General features: G+C 39.8%; 1 non-coding gene across 1 annotated transcript; it reads left to right on the top strand.

Annotated features, from left to right (window-relative positions):
• Positions 1–15969: 15969 nt before the first annotated feature.
• Trnas-uga (transfer RNA serine (anticodon UGA)) lies at positions 15970–16044 on the top strand. The gene has a single exon. It is a non-coding gene; the product is annotated as a tRNA-Ser (tRNA).
• Positions 16045–22104: the final 6060 nt, after the last annotated feature.

Below are 22104 nucleotides of genomic sequence, written 5' to 3'. Positions count from 1 at the left end.
GAAGCGGGAATGTTTGAAAATATTCCACAAGAAATTTCCGGTTTTTTCAACCAAAATTGGCCGAGAAAAAAAAAGTGTTGCATTACTTATTGAACTGCCCTCGTATTTTGCCTGGGCGTTGTAAAGATGATATCGATGCATTTCAAGGACTTTTTCAAGTGCTGGAAATCAGCACGGGCAATCGCGTGATGCGAAAACAGGAAAACAACAATTACAGGCCACATCAATCACAATTTGGGGTAATTTCCAAGAATGTTTGCCTATTGAAGCCGCGGGCTCCAAACGATAGATATCGGACGCGACTCTGGTGGCGGGCGTTATTATTTGTGAGGTGCTAGGGAAACCCACACGATTCATGTCGGTAGTTAGTGGGATGTCTGGTGGTGTTGACGTTTCTTCTACAGATTGCCTTACGTCGAAGAATCTAATTCCATCCTTATGCAATGTACAATATTGTTTGACCTTCTGTTGCAAATATGGACTAATACCGTACGAGGAAAGGAGGGACTGTGTAGACTGCGGTGGTGCGAAGTATGTTAAACTTCGTAAGAAGAGTTCTGATACTGAAATACTGTTACAGTTTCATTGCGGAAAGTGTGGATAACGAACGATTATCAGGAGGAATACATGATTTAACTATTCCAAATTATCCAACCAGACAAGCGTAATTCTCCTGTCATGCTGGGTTAGGGACTACACCCTGCAAGCAACAGCGTCGGAAACTGATTTATCTACTGATACCGTGTTCGACCATTTCGAATTCTGTAGAGAACTGTATTATGTACTAGAGACAAACCACAGTGTGCCTATTGGTGGACTAAGTAAACTTGTGGAAGTGGACGAATCTCACATAGCAAGAAGCAAAAGCCAGAGAGTACGACCTTCAAAGAATGAAATCAAACATATTTGAGCATTCGGTGGTATAGAACCAGAGACCCGAAAGTATTTTGTTGTGAGAGTGTTGCCCAGAGACAAGGAAACTTCAGTCGGTTTGATAAAGCACTTTATGCTACCCGGTAGTAAAGTTCGACTTTCAGTCCTACAAGACACCGAAAGCAGAAGCATTCAAACACGAGTTCGTCAACCACTTAGTAGAGTTCGTGTCTTTGGGTGACCCCAGTGCGCACACGCAGAACGTCGAGCGGCTGTGGAAATCTGTGAAGGCTTCCATTACGAGAGAAGGGCGTCCAGGAGAAAGAGACGAACTCTACTTGTTTCAGTACCTCTTTTTCCTTAACTTGCGTTTGCAAAGGAAAGTTAAGGCATGTGACACTCGACCCATATTTTAGCGTGACACTGGCAGAGTTTACCCAGGTTACGGCAAGAAAGGAATGCTTCCCGTAACACAAACATCAAATGAACTTTCTCATGACAACATCGACGACGAGTGATGTAAATCGTATCCTTTGTAATTACAAATATTTGAGTAACGCACTTCTTTTGTCATTGCTGTAGTGACTACTATAAACATGTTCATAGCGCCCACCAACAAAGTCGCGTGATCAAAAAAATGGTTGAAATGGCTCTGAGCATTATGGGACTTAACATCTGAGGTCATCAGTCCCTTGAACTTAGAACTACTTAAACATCACACATATCCATGCACGAGGCAGGATTCGAACCTGGGACCGTAGCGGTCGGCGGTTCGAGACTGAAGCGGGTAGAACCGCTCGACCACACCGGCCGGGTCGCGTGATCGATATACAATCGCACGTTCGATATGTATCGATTGCAGCCCGCGGCTTCGATAGGCAAACATTCTTGGAAATTACCATGACGACAGAAAAAATAAACGCACACGATAAGTCTACCGTTATAACGCATATCGTGACCAAAGCAGACATCACCCGTACGACAACCATTGGCACAATAACAATAATTACAGAGACAAGTCACATTTCCGTGGTAATGACTAAGACAGAGACAACCATAGACATAGGCAGAATGTGAACTGAGCAATTATTATCAAGAGAGACAAACGACTTCAGACGCAAGATTCCGGGAGAAATTTTCCACCTCTTAATCAGTAAGAAAGAAACTACAGAAATCACCGACAAGACGACAGACACTATAGTCATAGCAATAGACCTGAATTTAATCAGAACCGATTCAAATGAGGCCGGTCACTCTAGACAAGCTGAAATTATAGAAATTAGACCTTCAAAACCCAGTGATGACGCGCGACAAGAAAGAGATAAAAGACAATGACTCGCACCACAGGCAGCTACAAAGGGTACTTACGAGGCTGACGACGTAGCTGCCATGACTATCAGTTGTGTGAAAATGGAAGACATTAGGGACATTTTAATCCAGGAACATGACATGAAACAGAACAATACTGTATATCCTGTAATTCAAATCACAATATCTAACATAAAATTTATGGCTTTTAAACCACATTCCATAGTTTTTACTCACAAAAAAGGAAAAATTAAAGGATTTCAGTACACATTTCGCTTTCGTGAGCATACAAAATTTTGCGTCAGACCATACGTAACTCCGGCAAATTATAGGGACCGTGTTTGAACGGAATAGAGTCTACGCTTGACGAGATCATTATTGAACCAGCGGTAAGCTCATGCAATAATCCGTTACATGTTGTTGAGAAGAAAAACGGTTCGATCAGGTTAGTCTTAGATTCCAGACAAACAAATACCATAATCATTCCTGAAACAGACATGCTGCAAACGTTGGAAGAACTTCTATTCATCTCAGATCAAGCTTTTATCAAATTGAACTTCATCCATAATGTAGAAAATATACGGCTATTTTTTGTTTCGGCATTTGATGTCAATTTCTGAAACTTCGTTTTGGTTTGAACATTTCTTCGTCAGCATTGATTCCTGGTCTAAATTCCATATTACTTGAGCTTTTAAAACGACACATCATCTTGTGCGTGGGTGATACTTTAATAGCAGAAGCCTCTTGGGAACAACGTAATCCTATCCCCAACAGTTTGTTACGTATTTTTGCTGAATCTGGAATTACAGTTAACTTGGAAAAATCAGAATTCGGTAGGACAAACGTGAAGTTTTTGGGTCACGTTATTTCTTCTGAGGGCATTCAGCTGGATCGAGAAAAGTTGGAAGCAATAAGAGTCATTCCTGTTCCATCCACAAAAAGACAGGTTCGCAGTTTTCGACGTCTCGTGAATTTCTACCGTCGTTTCCTGAAAACTCAAATTCTAGTAACTCTAAAACTTTATTCTCTCTCTGACAAAGACAGTGTTTGGAACTGGGGTGAACAGGCGATGTTGTAATTTGATTCTTAGAAAGGAGCGCTACATAACGCGCCAATCTTAGCTCACCCAGATCGGTCACAGCATTTCTGTCTTCGCATGCAGTCCTCTAAAGTTGGTCTTGGTGCCCATTTACTTCAAGAAGCTGTAGAAAATCACATTACTGTTCACAAAACCATCGCTTTTGCTAGCCTCGTGCTAGCAAAACCTGGAAAATTTATTCCGTCACTGAAGTGGAAGCTTTAGCCATCGTTTGAGCATTTGACAAATTTCGTTTCTTTCTTTCTGACAAATATGTTAAAGTTTTTAGTGATCATGATTTATTATGTCTTCAAAATTAAATCTTGACAGGCTGAAACGTTGGGTATTATTTCTGCAATAATGTCGCTTCACAATAGCCTACATTCCTGGCACGGAAAACATCGTTGCAGGCACACTTTCACATGCACCTACTGGCCTTGAGAAAAGCAACACAAAAACCAACCTTGAGAAAAATTACAGTATTCTTTACATTCAATAAGTAGCTTTTGAATACTTCGTCACTGCATCTTTAAAGTACGTTGCTCATGAGAAAGACAAGGATCCGCTTTGGAATGACATTAAAAGTAAATGGCATGATAGGACACTCACGTGGTTAGAAATAACACACTCTCCAAACGTTGATGATAAACTATGGGTACTTTGCGTTCCAGACGATTTTGTTAATAAGCTCATCTGGCACTTTTATTTCAGCTACGCACATTTTGGTGCACAAAAATGTTATCATATGCTGTGGATGACTTGTTGTTTTAACAACATGGAAAAGGAATTAGGAGAGTTCTGTCTTTTTGTAAACATTGAGAGAAAAATAAACCATCTACTGTCTCAAATCGTGCTCCTTTGTTTCTTAATATTTCCACTAGATTAAAAGAATTAGCTGCATTTGATCTTCCGGGACCCCTTGGTAAAACATTGAATGGGTTTTGTACGTTTTCGTCGATGTTAAACTTACTTCAAAATTTGTTTCTTTCACGCCATTACACAAAGCCACTGGACGTTTTGTATCCGATGACTTTCGTTAAAAAATTTTTACGTGAAGTTGGACACGTTGACAAGGTCGTTTCACATAACGGACCACTATTCAGATCTGCTATTTGGTCACGCATTCTTCAGAATCATAAAATCAAACCCATTTTTATTTCATTGTACTCTCCACATTGCAACCCGCCTGAAAGCATTATGAAAGAAATTAATAAGTTTCGCAGACTTTATTGTCACAGGACTCATCAGTATTGTGACAGATACTTACACTTATTTCAAAATGTACTGAATGGAATGTCTCCTGACTTCACTGCTTTACCACCTATTCTTGTACTGAAGAATGAGGAACCACCGTTCAGAACCAGAGAGCTTTTATCTTTTCCCAGTACACGTAAACTTCAATATAAAGACATAATTGATTTGGCTATTGAAAATACAAATTCTGCTGCAGACAAAAGGAGAAAAATGCACATACAAATGCAAAGAAACTACACATTGGTCGAAAAGTTCTCCTTAAAACCCATTCATTGTCACATAAGAAGAAACATTTGAATCACAGACTTTTTTCTGATTTACAATGGACCTCACAGGATCCGACGCACATGGCGTGATAATTGCGTTGATATTGAAACTCTGTGTACTAAGAAAAGTAAAGGTTTACACCACATTTCTCATGTCAAACCGTTTATTGAGAAATAATTTGCTTTCTGAATTTTTCATTCCAAGTTACTATTACGCTTTGTCAGATTCAAAAACTGTTAACACGCAGCGATGTTTTGAAGTTAACTATCCAATCAAGAACCTATGGAACATATTAAGACAGTAATTTTTCAGGTACACTGTTACGGGAAACAGACGACACAGTCTTATTGTGAGTACATTTTCGCTAATCAGTTGCATGATTACATTATTACATCACGACTATAATGCTCACATTCTTGGGACATACACTGCTAATGAGGTTTTACTGCAACATTTTGGTTTACTTGAAAAGACATTTTTGATTCAAGTGCTTTCTGAGAGGTCACAGATGACAAAGTATTCGGTTTGTTTGACAGCTACACGATTATATGACGACGCTACTAATGAGTGACACCGTTTTTATTTTCGCTTTTACGGTGTATCTGTTTTATGTATACACGGTTTTTTACGTTCTCATGGAAAGTAAAAAACGTTTTGGTAATGACTTTTGTGATATGACTACAATGAGAAAGGTATTTTCATAATACCACTATACATTTCGGCACAGTACTTTCAAGGTCAGGGCAATGAATGTAATAACTATTACATCTATACGCATAGCATCTACTTTTGCATAAGACAGGGTAAGTGCATTGATTAATGGCGAACTTTGCTTATGAACGACAATAAATACGACACTTGGCATATTTTTACCGCTAAGCAATGACAGAAGTACAGTTTAGCGCTACTTGAGACGCATTTGAGTGATTACTTCTTGTACTTGAAACATTATTAGAAATATTTTTGAACTACAATGACAGAGAGAAGGTTTTCGGTGATACATTTCATTCTGTATTTTTAATCTGTAAGATCTGAGGTATAATTACATTATCCCTCAAGGAGATACGCCTACATTGTGTACCATGCGTATGGTAAGTGCAAGGATACCTGCCTAAATGGTACTTAATTTAACAGTTTTATACATTGGTACCATATTTCTCTAACACAGAATTACACAACTATCAGGTCACTTAACATAGAGAACTGAACATTTTTATTACATCACTGAGATATGTGTACACAATTACACACTTGGATTACTTTGCATTTATGAAATTGTACTTTGTCTGCGTTTTGTGAACTGTTCACAAACATTTTCGGAACCATTGTGATACTGCGAGAGCTTTGACTGATGTGTATTGTATGGGATCATGATTTTTAAGTAGTTTGTAGTAGATGACCCCACTGAAACGAGCGGAGAGCGTTTTTGTAGATGTTTTGAGATTATTGAAGGAAGCTACGACGATTTTGAGATTTGATTGATGTATTGTGATGATATTATTACGGCGATTATGTGTATTATGATGTAGATAGGTGGTTATGATCAATATGAAAAGTTAGTATATATGTGACTACGAGTACCAGAATGCCAACTGAAATTTTGGAACACTGTTATTGATGAGGTTTCGTTTCTAAACTCTTCCCCTGTAATTTATCAAACTGTGAAATTGTTTTAATTGTAGGAAACTGTCATTGTAGCTAAAACTATTTTCGTAATTATTTTGGCAAAGAGTATATGTGAACTTCACGTAATGCTCTGTTGTACTGGGCTGTGCGCTAGCCTCCTTGAAATCTACAAACTGTTGTGTTGTCTTTCAACTCTACTGGTGCCGCTTAAGCGACTTTGAATCTCACTGCACCCTCGCAGGCGCTTGCATAGCTGTAGAAAACAGACGCCGTTGAGCTCGCTGTTGACATTTCTTTGCAAACACACCACAAAACCGACATACACTACCACTTGTAAACATATGATTACACTAGGTATTTGAACTTTGTGCTACTTACTGAAATTCTTATGAACTGATGAGAAATATTCTTATGATTACACACGTGATTATGAGAAGTGTCTCTCTATGAGAGTCGAGAGAATCTCTACTGTCTTATGAAATGCCACATGGCTATTGAATGAAGTTTTTATGCTTTGCTTTCAACATGATTGCTTATTTTATTTGGTATCTGATTTCTAGCTGTGCTGCAGTATTGGTTTTATAAAATACAATCTAATACGTATGCTATGTATTTTCTGTCAACACACCCATTAAATAATAATTTTATGATCCACATTCTTAAAAAAGGGCACTTGGAAAGGGAAGAACAATAAGAAGGAGATGGGACTAGTAACAGGAACTGAATACTTAATTTTCTTTTCAAGAACTTGGTAATATATTTGGTAGAATAAGTTAATGTGGTGCAGCACATTAGCGTTAAGATGTGAAATAGAACCATTGCTTTTCACATGGGAAATAGTATAGGTCTTCTCACTTGTGCTGGGGCTTTGCATAATTTTGATGATTACAGGTGCACACATGTTATTGTAATCTTACATGTATATTTCCCTTACCTGCATTGCTGTCTTTATTGTAATATTTGTTGCTTGTGCTTTGTCATGTTTAGGTATAAGTTAGTGCATTTGCTGCTGGTATTCATCAGGTAATGTCCCACTGAAATTTACTTTGTATTACTGTGCTAAGCCAGTTTTACCACTGATTTGTATCATTTGTTTGCTGCATATTGCCTTATACTATTTTTAATGTTGCATTTGCTTTGCTAATTTAGATACGCTGCTGCTTGCGTTGCCAATTTACATTTTTGTCGTTGTTTTTTGCGTTAATTTTTTGTGCTGCTGCATTGCCTCAGTGTCTAGTTTATGTATCTGAGCTCACTAGATTTAACTTAGCGTAAGAGAGGGTGTGCTATATAGGAAAATGAAGCTCTACCGAAAAGGTCTGGCGAAAGAGTATTGTATAATGAGGAACAATTATTTTGGAAGATGAAATGAACAGATATAAGTAGGGTATAGTGACAACAGGTTTAGGCACTACTGTCTTGGAAACGAGAGATGAGCTAAGAAAAAGACGGAAGTCTAAGCACTGGTTGTAAGTATAACTACAGATGGCATGCTTATGTAAAATTTTTGTGGAAACAAATGTTGAAATAAGAGAGGTCTGCGAGAATTAAATGAAGTTTTCGTGGGAAATGAACTAGTTTTGGTTAAAACATAGGTATAAAATGTACACCACAAGTACTGTAGTATCAAATGTTACTCTTACACTGTGACACATTTACGTTTGAAAACAGACCCAGTCCTCTCCTTTGTGTTACTCTGATATGTGTATGTGTACCCTGTGTTCTTCCTGTCTCTTTCTGTTTACCTGAAAAGATAAAGATGGTAAAATTTTATTTCTTCTAACACTAGGCTGCGTTCACTTTGATGAGGAATACTGTTATCCTCCAACCAATCTCTGTTTTTGCACAATTTCCGTTATTATAGGAAGATGTTCAGATATTATTTGCTCTATTATGTTTTCTTTTAATATTCTTGTGTCAAGTTAATGTTTCTACTGATATTTTTATTTTTCATTTACTTACTTACTTTCTAATTCCTGTAATACTCATATATATAATTATTTCTGTTCTTTCTGTATTACTACAAATGTTAATTGTGTTATGGCATTCTTTTGTATAATGATGTTTTCTTTGTATTTGTAATTTTAATCTAATGCTATAAGTTGTAACTGTATAGACACCAGTTCTTCAAGTTAGGTAAATAGCAGGGATTCTTTTTAATGCACACATTTGTCTGCTCATGATGCTACATGTATCAAATCTCAGAGATTACGAGTATATATCTGTATTAGTGCTTGAATGTGTGTTGATAAGGGACTGGTTGAAGTCATTGCTGATTGTAAGGACATAGCAAAAAAAAAAAAAAAAGGTGAATGCATGATTGATGGCTCAGTGACTTGTAATATGCATCAATACTGACTACCGAATGGTGGTTCGTGGACTTGATATATTATCCTCAAGACTCTTCAATTGCACAATTGTGAATGTGTTCCTGCACAATCGCAACAGGTGGCTGCTTGCCATTTCTGCAAGGACTATAGTGGAACTCTGTATGGAACTTTGTATGGAACTCTGTATGAATGTCTTACAAGTGTTAAATAGGCCTCATAGGTAGGAAACCTCTACCCTGACTTCACACAGAAGTGTATACTCTCAGTCCTTCTGTAGACGTGGAATATAACATACATATTCTCCAAAAGTGACTGAATCTACATTACCAAAGTGATTTACAATAGGTTTATGTGCAGTAATAAATTCTTCTTTTCCCCTCAGTTGTTACTCTGACCAAGATGTCGCCATTGATTGTAAATTGATTGAGAATTTGTAACTTATATCAGCAAAATAAAAATATTGTAAACTTAAAATTCTTTAATAGGAAAAGTATCCTGTCTCCAAAATGTAACGTACAATAAATTACATCACCAGCATTTTGTACTGTTTACACCGCTTTAGATAAAGTGTCCGAAATCGAGCAGATTCCTCCTATGTCCGCCATACAGCATGATGACACGGCACGGCAACTTCCATCTGGCGGAACGGACGGCGGATGGGACATCAGCCAGCTCGCTACTGCCTGCTTTCATCCCAAGCGGATGTGATCCATATCACCAACTAAATCACTCATAGCGTTTCTGTCTCGGTCTCTTCTATGACTCGATAATTCGGGTTTCTTTCCCTGATTGACACCTAGCAAAAAGTATTACCATAATTTGCAACATACGGCTGGAGAATTTTTATAAAGATACATCACGGTTGAATAGACGCTTGAAGGTACAGTTTTTGCTCCAAAACTAAATATTTGCACGAATTTGTATGTCATACGACGTATCAAAATGTCTATAGAGAGAGATTAAAAAGAACTGTATTTAAATATTGTTCGAAATCAGTAATTTACCAGCCCAGATATCCGCGCGAGTTAAAACGCCGTCCAGACGTTCCAGACACGCGCCAGCTCCGGATCCAACCCACCCACTGGATCCACGAAGGGGACCACTGTGACCAACAACTACATCAATATCGAGATGTTACACACATCGAGCACCCGTGGTCTAGGGGTATCATCTTTGATTACTAACCAGAAAATCCTCGGTCCTGGGTTGGAAACCCGCCATTGCTTGAGTTCTGATTAATAATCAGCACTGGCGGCCGAAGACTTACGGCATAGGAGGACACCCTCAATCTGCCAATGGCTTTGTCACAGAGAGAGGAGGAGTGGACAGAGCTTCAGGGCATGCTCTTGTCCTAGGGGTGGGAAACTGCCCCTAAAGGTGGAAGAATCAGCAATGATCAATAACATGAGGATGCAGAAGGCAATGTAAACTAATGCATTAAAGACACATAACATGTATCCACAGGACATTTAGCCTGTAATTGAAAAAGTGTCATGATGATCTCTCCATTGGCAGAAGATCCCGGATAGTCCCCCATTCGGATCTCTGGGAGGGGACAGCCCAGGGAGAGGTGACCATGAAAAGTAAGATAGAATGAAAGGATGACATTCTACGAGTCGGGACGTATAATGTCAGAAGCCTGAACGTGGTAGGCAAACTAGAAAATCTGAAAAGGATAATGCAAAGGCTCAATCTAGATCTAGTAGGGGTCAGTGAAGTGAAATGGAAAGACTACAAGGATTTATTGTCAGATGAGTATAGGGTAATATCAACAACAGCAGAAATTGATATAACAGGAGTAAGATTCGTTATGAATAGGAAGGTAGGGCATAAGAGTGCCTTACTGTGAATAGTTCAGTGATAGGATTGTTCTTCTCATAATCAACAGCAAATCAAAATCGACAAAGGTAGTTCAGGTATACATACTGACGTCGCAAGGTGAAGATGAAGAGATAGAGAAAGCATATGAGGATACTGAAAGAGTAATATAGTACATAAAGGGAGATGAAAATATAACAATCATGGGGGACTGGAATGCAGATGTAGGGGAAGGAGAAGAACAACTGGTTACCGGAAAATGTGTGCTTTGCACAAGGAATGAGAGAGGAGAAATTCTAAGTTAGTTCTGTAATAAATTTCAGTTAGTAATAGCGAATACTCTGTTCAATAATAACAAGAGAAGGAGAAATACTTGGAAAAAGACCGAGTAATAGGGGCAGATTTCAGTTAGACTGCATCATGGTCAGACAGAGATTCCGAAATCAGATAGTGGATCGCAAGGCGTACCCTGTAGCAGATATAGACTCAGCAGGCTGAAGTATAAGATATTAGTCAGGAAGAATCAATACGCAAAGAAGTGGGATACGATGTGCTAAGGCATGACGAAATACGCTTGAATTTCTCCAAGGCTATAGGTACAGTATAACGAATAGCTCAGTAGGCAGTACGGTTGAAGGCAAATGGACATCTCTAAAAAGGGCAGTCACAGAGGTTGGATGGTAAAACATAGGCAAAAAGAAGGTAACTGAAAATAAACTCTGGGTAAGACAGGATATATTTCAGCTGATCAAAGAAGAAAGTACAAAAATATTTAGAGAAATTCAGGAATGCAGAAAAACAAGTCGCTGAGGAGTGAAATAAATAGGAAGTGCAGGGAAGCTAAGACAAAATGGCTGCATGAAAAATGTGAAGAAATAGAAAAAGAAATGAGTGTCGAAAGGACAGACACAGCATGCAGGAAAGTCAAAACAATATTCGGTCACATTAAAAGCAAGGGTGGGACAATAAGAGTGCCACGGGAATTCCACTGTTAAATGCAGAAGTGATAGCTGACACGTGGAAAGCATACATTGAAAGCCTCTATGAGGGGAAAGATTTCTCTTAAGTGATACAAGAAGAAACAGGAGTCAATTTAGAAGATATAGGGGATCCAGTATTAGAATATGAATTTAAGAGAGCTTTGGAGGCCCTAAGATCCAATAAGGCAGAAGGGATGGATAAAACGACTGTACACGTTGGTGTGTATAATGTATAAATCTGGTGAATATCATCTGACTTTCGGAAAAATATCATCCACACAACTCCGAAGACGACAAGAGCTGACATTTGCGAGAATTATCGCACTATCAGCTTAACAGCTCGCGCATCCAAGTTAATTACAAGGATAATATAGAAAAGAAAACTGAGGATGTACAAGGTGACGATCAGTTAATCTTTATAAAAGGTAAAGTCACGAGAGAGGGAATTCCGTCGTTGCGGTTAGTAATAGAAGCAATACTAAAGAAAAATCAAATCATGTTCATAGGATTCGTCGAACTGGAAAAAGCGTGCAACGGTGTAAAATGGTGCGAGATGTTCGAAATTCTGAGTAAGTTGGTATAATAAGAGTGGACGACCAAGAACGAAGTACTCGGATTAAAATGGGTGTAAGACAGGGATGTAATCTTTCGCCCCTGCTATGTAAATTGTGCATCGAAGAAGCAATGATGGAAATAAAAGAAAGGTTCAGGAGTGGAAATAAATTTCAATGTGAAAGGATATCAATGATACGGCTCGTTGATGACATTGCCATCCTGTCTAAAAGCAAAGAGGAATTACGTGAGCCGCTGAATGGAATGAGCAATCTAATGGGTGCAGAATATGGGCTGAGAGTAAATCGAAGAAAGAACAAAGTAATGAGAAGAAGCAGAATTAACAACAACGAGAAAACATCAGGACTGATAGTCACGAAGTTGATGAAGTTAAGGAATTTTGCTAGCTAGGCAGCAAAATAACCAATTACAGATGGAGCAAGGAGGACATCAAAAGCAGACTAGAAATGGTAGAAAGGGCATTCCTGGACAAGAGAAGTCTACTAGTGTCGTACATAGGCCTTCATTTGAGGAAGAAATACCTGTGAATGTACGTCTGGACTACAGCATTGTATGGTAGTGAAACATGAGCTTTGCGAAAACCGGAACAGAAGAGAATCGAAGCATTTGAGATGTGGTGCTAAAGACGAAAGTTGAAAATTAGGTGGACTGAAACGTAAGGAATGAAGAGGTCTTGCATAGAATCGGAGAGGAAAGGAATATGTGGAAAACACTGATAAAGAGAAAGAACAAGATGATACGACATCTGTAAAGGCATGAGGGATTGACTTCGATGGTACTAGAGAGAACTGCTGGGGGAGAAAATTATATAGAGGAAGACAGATAGTGGAATACATCCAGCAAGTAACTGACGCCGTAAATTGCAAGTGCTACTATGAGGTGAAGAGGTTGCCACAGGAAAGGAATTAGTGGCGAACCCAATGAAACCAGTCATAAGACTGACGAAAGTACAGAATCATTTGGAAAACTTCCGCTCACTATCATATGGTATTAGAAACAGACAGATGGAGTACCCAATTTCTAGGTGGAGGCAGGTTAAAGGGAGGGGGGGGGGATGTGTAACCACCTTCTACCTCTATCACTGTCTAATCCAGAATGACACGCCACCCTCACATAAAAACGTAATAACGCTAGGGAAAAGAAGAATAAAACTGAAATAATTAATTTCATAATATTTTCTTTAAGTTTCTAAATGGGCACGTTATATTCTTGCTGGAAGTGAAATACACATTACTGTTCAGTTACGAGTCTCTAACGCCGTTTCCCACCACCCATAAACACAGTGAAAGGACACGTCAATATTTCCCAAAGCATATGTTTAATTCTGAAGAATACCTGCAAAATACACCTTTGAGATTGTAGTGTGCACTGACGTTTCATTTCTGCACAAGCTTCCACTCGTGCCTCCGATATGAGTCCACAATGGGGTGTGATGACACCACTAAGATTCGAGAGCGGACGACAGACAAAGAGGCTGACTAGTGGCGGTAATGTGAAAGTCTTATTTGCTTCCCACGAAATGACAGCAAAACTAGTCCTCATCACAAACGAAGAAAAAAACTGAAATTACAGTGAAATCAGACCTTTAGCTGCTTACAGGCTTTGATGAATATCAACGGAGATAGTTGGAAAATACAGATACCATCTTCATATATAAATAAAGCTTACCGGCCAATTATCTCCTTCAGTGCGGACGCACTCACTTTGCTCAAACTCTTAAGGGAATCAGTAGCTGAGTACCGCGAGTAATGAGTATAGTGGACAGGAACACTACAAATGTAGTGTGTGGACAGTAAGTCGGGACTATGGGTCTCAGCGTGCCAGAGGTAACTCCGTGCAGTCGCACTATCCTCTGTGTCCTCGATAAATAAAAATGTCGTGTGACTAGGGCCTCTCGTATGTTACACCGTTCGCCGGGTACAAGTCTTTCGATCTGACACCACTTCGGCGACTTGCGGGTCAATGGGGATGAAATGATGATGATTAGGACCACACAACATCCAGTCCCAGAGCGGAGAAAATCACCGATCCAGCCGGGAATCGAAGCCGGGCTTTTAGGACTGACATTCTGTCGCCTTGAGCACTCAGCCACCCGGGGTGGACTGTGACCTGGGTGGTTCAGTCGGGTAGAGCGTCTGCCATGTAAGCTGGAGATCCCGGGTTCGTATCCCGCTCGGGGCACAAATTTTCAACTGTGCCCGTTGATATTTACCAACGCCTGAAGCAGCAATAGGTCTGATTTCATTGTAATTTCATTCTTCGAGAGCTCCAATATCACCAATGGTATCTGTGCTTTCGGACATGTCAAAACGAACAGATACCATCTTCATATATAAAAAAGAAATTAGACTTAACAAAGTCCAAAATTGAATGCTGTAAATAGGAAGCAACTGAACAACCTGACGGACCCTGCCGTATCTCTGGTAGAGACGTCTGTTAGCGTGTTATCCATCGACTGCTATAAGCCTCCGTGTGAGGTCCACTCTGTCTAATCATATGTTCATGGTCTTTTAACAAAATATACTTAGGATGAAGAACTGCATTGGTTGACGTCTGTAAGAACGTACGCTCTTGGAATTTCAATTGCAAACCACATAGTTACACATACCGAGTTTTTTGTTGCACCTGGCACTGAATTTGTGGGAGCACCTCCGTGATGCATTTGCGCTTGTTTCCGTTCAATATCTAAGTTATTTACGTTTACAGCTCCACTCCACAAGGCACCTTACGGTGTTGGACTGAGGGTACTCTTTTACCATTATCTGAACTGTAACTCTTATTCCATTCGCGAATGGCCTGTGGGAAGAATGACTGTCAACAAACCTCCGTATCAACTCTAATTTCTCGTAATTTTCTCGTTGTGGTGATTTCTAGAGTCATTTATGGGAGGATATAATATTCTGTTCGACCCTTCCCAGAACGTACTCTCTCGAAATATCAGTCGCAGACCTCGAAGCCTGTCCGTGCCAGACAACGCCTCTCTTGTAGCGTCTACGACTGGAGTTCGTTGAGCACCTCCGTAACGTTCTCACACAGAGTAAACGACGTGAAGAAAAGCGCCGCTTGTCGATGGATCTTGTGTCCCTCTTCTGTTAATTCAGACTGGTAAGTTTGAATGAGTAATACTCAAGAATCTGTCGAACAAGTGTTTAGTAAGCCTCTTTCTTCGTGAATGAATTAAATTTCCTTAATATTCTTACGATAAATCCCAGGCAGTCATCTGCTTTTTCTGCTATTGCTCCTTGGTGGTCATGTCGCTTTAGGCCGCTCCACATAGTCACTCCGAGGTATTTTACAGAACCAACATTGTAATTGTGCTGTAATGGATTTCTTCGGCTGTTAATGCGTAGTATGTTACATAAGTTTACCTTAAGTGTCCACAGCCAGTCCCGCCACCATTCGTCAAACTTCTCTAGACCGTCGTACAGTTTGCTAAATTTTTCTGGCTTAGGTGCCTTCTTATAAATAACCGTATCACCTGTAAACGGCCCCATATAGAATGAGATTTTCACTCTGCAGCGGAGTGTGCGCTGATATGAAACTTCCTGGCAGATTAAAACTGTGTGCCCGACCGAGACTCGAACTCGGGACCTTTGCCTTTCGCGGGCAAGTGCTCTACGAGTGTCGGTCGGGCACACAGTTTTAATCTGCCAGGAAGTTTCATATCAGCGCACACTCCGCTGCAGAGTGAAAATCTCATTCTGGAAACATCCCCCAGGCTGTGGCTAAGCCATGTCTCCGCAATATCCTTTCTTGCAGGAGTGCTAGTTCTGCAAGGTTCGCAGGAGAGCTTCTGTAAAGTTTGGAAGGTAGGAGACGAGGTACTGGCAGAAGTAAAGCTGTGAGTACCGGGCGTGAGTCGTGCTTCGGTAGCTCAGTTGGTAGAGCACTTGCCCGTGAAAGGCAAAGGTCCCGAGTTCGAGTCTCGGTCGGGCACACAGTTTCAATCAGCCAGGAAGTTTCATATCGGCCCCATATAGTTTCTGACGTTATCCACTAGATGATATATGTATATTGTACAGAGTAACGGTTCTATCATAGATTTTTGCGATAATCCTGAAACTACCTTTACATCTAAACATGGAACAAGTTTTCAGAGCCGGAATTCTGTGACAAACACTTAGTTTTCTAATGATGGAGACATCTTCAGAGGCTACAGCGACTCTTGTAGGCTGGAACTACTTCAGCATGCCAAACTATTTATATGTATCCAAGCAACGCTCTATTTGTGACTTCAGGGAACCGCTGCGTCAGATCACTGAGTCGCGCTGACATGTGCTACGCAGCTTGTTGTGGAGATGTGCTGGTGCTGTTTCCTTTGTTTAGCCCTAAGAACTACAACGCGCCTTATTTCAGTGCTCCCTATTCTAAGTGAAAGTGTTTTTTTTCCCTTTTTTTCTTTTAGAATTTCCTGGCCTCCGTGTACATCCTGGTACAGTAATGAAACTGGTTTCTCGGATACTACGGTTTTATCAAGGTTTTCTATGCTACGATGTTATAAGAAATCCGAAGGCGTGAAAACAACTTTAACAGAAAAGAAGAAGCATTGAAATTAGACACGTTGTGGGCCTTAATGCTAAATAAAACAAACACGTGCCCGCAACAAGCTCCATAACAAATGTGAGTGCAATTTTGCTATCTGAGTCAACGGTCTCACAGTAACGAACTGACATTTGCTTGGATACCTGTAGATAGTTCGGCTTTATTGAACTAATCTGAGTTTTTAACTGCTTTCTGAGTCGTTAAGGTTTTTGAGAATGTCTGCAGCTTTGGAAGAAGAGACTTATGCCTGGGGCCAAGATCTAACGACCATAAAACAAACACAACTGAAAATACTTTTAGATCTGTCGATTCTGTTCCTATAAGAGCGATGTGTCAGGTTGAATCTGCAAGGAAGTCCAGCCAAAAAATTGGTTCCAATACTCTTAAACTAGTACTTTTTTCACTAAATGATAGTGCGGAACTGTATGAAAAGCCAGGAGCGCTGATGTTCTCTGGCTCTGGATCTCATATTGGTTTCGCAAGATCTCAGTTTGCCTAATGAATGTTGATTTTCGCAGGGATTTTCGTTTTCCAGAAGGGTAAAGCGTGGGCTTATTCGTTTTATAACAGATCGACGTCAGCGGAGTAGAACTATAACACGTGCATCTGTCCTACGGCTATCTTCAGGAACGGGTGTGACCTGTGCTTTATTCCAGTCGCTAGGTGCCATCAGTTGCTCCAGCGACCTATTACTGACTAGTGCTAGATAGAGAGGAATTTCTTTTGGTTAATCTCTATAAAATCTTACAGGTTCCTCATCTGCTCCAGATGACAGTAAGATCTTTTGTGGTGATACAGTTCCGGAAGAATGAATCCAGCATTTTAGCCATCTCTCGGTTCGTTTTATGGGGAGCAGAATTTGCCTTTCAAACCATCATCTTATTTTAATATGTTATCCCTCTACATTCCACGCTTTACACAGATTTCGATATACTATAGAACTGCTGCAGGAAATAACTCTTGCAAATTATTCGCCTCTCTGTTCGAACTACTGCGTTAATATAATATTTACTGGTCCATCCTCTGTGAGGACGATCATGGACGAATGAATATTTCGTGCACATCTTTCTAAAACATCAACATTATGTTAAGCTTGCGGCAACAGTTGCAGATGAGTTGAGAGATTAGTGAAGTGTTGCATAGTATCATTTACAAGATGCATGTATAGCCATTCTGTTACACTTTTCAACAGCTGACTGCCTTTTGACTTTCAATCTTGTGATTGGTTTGACGGTGTCAGCTAAGATTTCCTATGTTATGCCAGCCTCCATCGTGGATTAACACTGACACCCTTTGACCTCAATTATTTATTGGATATATTCCGCACTCTATTCTCCCCTACAATTACCTCAACACTGTTTATAGCACTACATATCAGTAGCTTAGATTCTCCTAATTTCCCGTTTCCCTCACTGTTTAGCATTAACTAGCAAACGACACAATGCTCTGAAAGTACATTCTCAATATGTTTTTTCTCGTATTAAGCCCAGTTTTTCATTATAATAGGCTTTTAGCTAGGAATGCCTTCATGGCATGTGCTAGTCAGCTTTTTATATCATGCTTGCCTCGATTTTCAAGTATTATTTTGCTTCAAAGTTAGCAGAATTCCCATAGATCATCTTCTTTATCAAAATTTCTGTCTTTAATTTATTTTGGTAGTTTCATTTCTCGTACTTAATTCTTTCTTCGGTTTATCCTCAATCCACATTCTATACTCTCTGAACTGTTCACACTAACCAACAGTTCCTAAAGTTAATCTTCACTTTCACTGAGGATTGCAATATCATGAGCTAATCTTATGGTTAATAACCTCATGCCGGCCGCTTTGGCCGAGCGGTTCTAGGCACTTCAGTCCAGCACAGCGCTGCTGCTGAGGTGACAGGTTCGAATCCTGCATCGGACATAGATGTGTGTGATCGCCTTAGGTTAGTTAGGTTTAGGTAGTTTTAAGTCTAGGGGACTGATGACCTCAGATTTTCTGTCCCTTGGTGCTTAGAGCCATTTGAACCATTTAAATAACCTCATGCGCTAATTTTAATTTCGCCATTGAAAGTTTTTTGTATTTCTAATTGTTTAGGCAGTGTACAGTTTCAACTGTCGTCTGCATCTCTGTCTTATAGCCTTTTTAATACAAGTACTCCGTTCTTGGTCTTCCGTTCTTATCGCTCCCTCTAGGTTTTTACACATATCGCACATTAACTTTCTCTACAGCGGATTGTTGGTTTAAAGCAAATAGTACCTTGTTACATTGTCCAAAGCTATTTCTCGGGTGCATTCACCTTTTATAAAGCCAAAACAATCATCATCAAACAGACTCTCACTTTTGTTTTCCAATCTTCTGCATGTCTTTCGTATCAGCAAGTTTTAAGCTGATTGTACGATAGTTTTCGCACATATCTAACATTGCTCTGTTAGGGGTTGTGTTGAGGATATTTTTCAGAACGTCTGATGGTCCATTTCCTGTCTCAAAAACTGTACATACGAACTGAAGAAATGTTACCAGTGCCTTCCATCCTATTTCCTCTTAAGTCATCCAAAGTTCTGTTTAACTTCTCTCGATACTGGTTCCAGTTTCTTCTTTTATCACTTCATCAAACATTTTCTGTAAAGCGCAGATGCCTTCAGTGCAATCTCTCCATCTTTTCGCACTTTTCCCTTCCCCTCTTAATGTTGACACCTTTATTTCTAACTTCCCTTCTATCTGCTGAATCAGTCCTTTCCTTTTCGGTTTACTTACAATTTCCCTACAACAATTTCACTACAGCCTCCCTATACTTCCTACTTATTTATTACCTAAGTGACTTACATTACCGTATTTCTGTCATAACCTGTCTATTTTCGACCTGAAATAAAGTCGTCTCGGGTACAGGGTTACGTTATGAAAATTGAAACAAAATGAAGATGTTTCGACCGGCTTCGCAACGGTCCTCTTCAGCGCGAATAACTGCCAGATTCTGAAGATGGCTTCTACTTATACAGCGTCCAGTTTGGTCCTCAGGTTCTTATATATGTCACAATCTAGAATGCTATGGGAAAAAGTCTGCTATGGCGTGGTGGCGGTGTAGGGTAGGCCATTGCTCGTGATACCTTGCATAAGATTTATAGGTTTTTTTCCCTCTGTCAACCTCTTCATCTCGCAGCAGCATTTGCAACCTACCTCCTCAGTTCTTTGCTCGATGTATTCAAGTCTCTCTTTTCCTCTACAGTTTTTACTCTTTCAACTCCCTCTAGTGCCATGGAAGTCATTCCCTGATGTCTTAACATATATCCTTCCATCCTGTCCTTTCTTCTTGTCAGTGTTTTCCATATATTTCTTTCTTCGACTATTCTCATTCCTTACCTTATCATTCCAACAACGTTTCAATATTCTTCTGCAACATCACATCTGAGAATCTACGATTCTCTTATTTTCTGGTTTTCCCACAGTCCATGTTTCATTACCATGCAATGCTGTGCTGCAAACGTACATTCTCAGTAATTTCCTTCTCTCATGAAGGCCTATATTTCATATTAGTAGGCCTCTGTTGGACAGGAATGCCCTATTTACCTGTGCTAGTCTCCTTTTCATATCCTTCCTCCTTCCGTCATGGATTATTTTGCTGCCAAGGTAGCAGAACTCCTTAACTTCATCCACTTCGTCATCACCAATCCTGATATTAAGTTTCTCGCTGTTCTTATTTACGGTACTTTGCATTACTTTACCCTTCCTTCAATTTACTCTCAATCCGTATTTTGTATTCATTAGACTGTTCCTTTCATTCTGTTCATTCTGCTCGTCCTGTAACATTTTGTTTCACGATCACCGAAGACAGCAGTGTTACCAGCGAATCTTATCACTGGTGTCATTTTACCTTGAATTGTAATTCCACTCTTGAATATATGTTCTATTTCCCTAATTATTTCTTCATGTATAATATGAACTTTAGAGGAGAAGGACTGCGTAGGTGCCTCACATCATTTTCAATCAGAACACTTCGTCTCCCAGTCTTATTGTTGCCTCTTCGATCTCCTACATACTGTGTATGACCCGTCCTTCCCTATAGCGGACCCCTATTTTTCTCAGAATTTTGAACATCTTGCAACATTTGACACCATCGAACGCTTTTTCCAGGTCGACAGATCTTATGAACGCGTCTCGATTTTTCTGCAGTCTTACGTCATCAACCACAACAACGGAATTGCCACTCTGATGCCTTTACCTTTCTTAAAGTCAATCTGATCGTTATCTAACACATCTTGAACTTTCTTTGCAACTCTTCTGTACAATATTCTTGTAATTAACTTGGATGCATGAGCTGTTAAGTTGGTCGTGCGATAATTCTCGCGCTTGCCAGACCTTGCAATCTTCGGAATTGTGTATATGATATTTTTCCGGAAGTAAGATGGTATATCGCCAGTCTCATACAGTCTATAAACCAGTGTAACTAGTTGTTTTGTTCCTATTTCCCTCAATGATTTTAGAAATTCTGATGAAATTTTGCCGCATTCGATCGTAAGCCTTCCAAAGCTCTTTTAAATTCTGATTTTACTTCTGTATTCCTTATCTCTTCTAATACGACTCTATTTCTATCACCTGTCACGTTATTAGACAAGTCTTCCCCCTCACAGAGCCCTTCAATGTATGCTTTCCACCTATTCCTTCTTTCATCTGCATTTAACAGCGATGTTTCCATTGCACTCTTACAGCTACTCTGCGCAGCTGTCCCGGTCACTTTGTAATTCGGTAAGACATTGCAAAAGGCGAGGAGCGACAGGTTTAACGCGATATGCAGTATATTGAGAAAAGGATAAATGAAGAACATCAGTAAAAGTAAAGCAAGGGTCATGAAATGTATTAGAAATAATGTAGGTGTTGCTTGATTTTAGACTCAAGGAAGGTTGTTTTGAATTACCTGTTTAGTATCTTCATATACTTTTCCTGTCTCTTCATCTTCGCCTTGTCAACGTGTATAACCGGACTATCGTTGTTGGAGGTGTTTTGCTGCCGACACTGATGAGGTGCCCTGGTCAAAATATGTTCGAATGTGTGTGAATTCCTAATGGATAAAACTGCTGGGGTCGTCTGTCCCTGGACTTATACACTACTTAAACTAACTTATGATATGAACAACACATACAAATATTCCCAGGAAGGACTCGAACCTCCGGCGGGAGTGGCCCCGCACTCCGTGAGATGGCGCCTTGAAGCACGTGGCTACTCTGCGCAGCTGTCCCGGTCACTTTGTAATTCGGTATGACATTGCAAAAGGCGAGGAGCGACAGGTTGAACGCGATGTGCAGTATATTGAGAAAAGGATAAATGAAGAACATCAGTAAAAGTAAAGCAAGGGTCATGAAATGTATTAGAATTAATATAGGTGTTGCTGCAGACATTAGATGAAGAATGAGACACTAAAAGTAGTAGACGAGTTCTCATAAGTGGGCAGCAAAAATAAGTGACTGTGGCCAAAGTAGA

The sequence above is a fragment of the Schistocerca serialis genome, chromosome 5 (genome assembly GCF_023864345.2).
Source record: "Schistocerca serialis cubense isolate TAMUIC-IGC-003099 chromosome 5, iqSchSeri2.2, whole genome shotgun sequence".
NCBI lineage: Eukaryota > Metazoa > Arthropoda > Insecta > Orthoptera > Acrididae > Schistocerca > Schistocerca serialis.
This window is presented reverse-complemented; position numbering and strand designations above follow the sequence as displayed.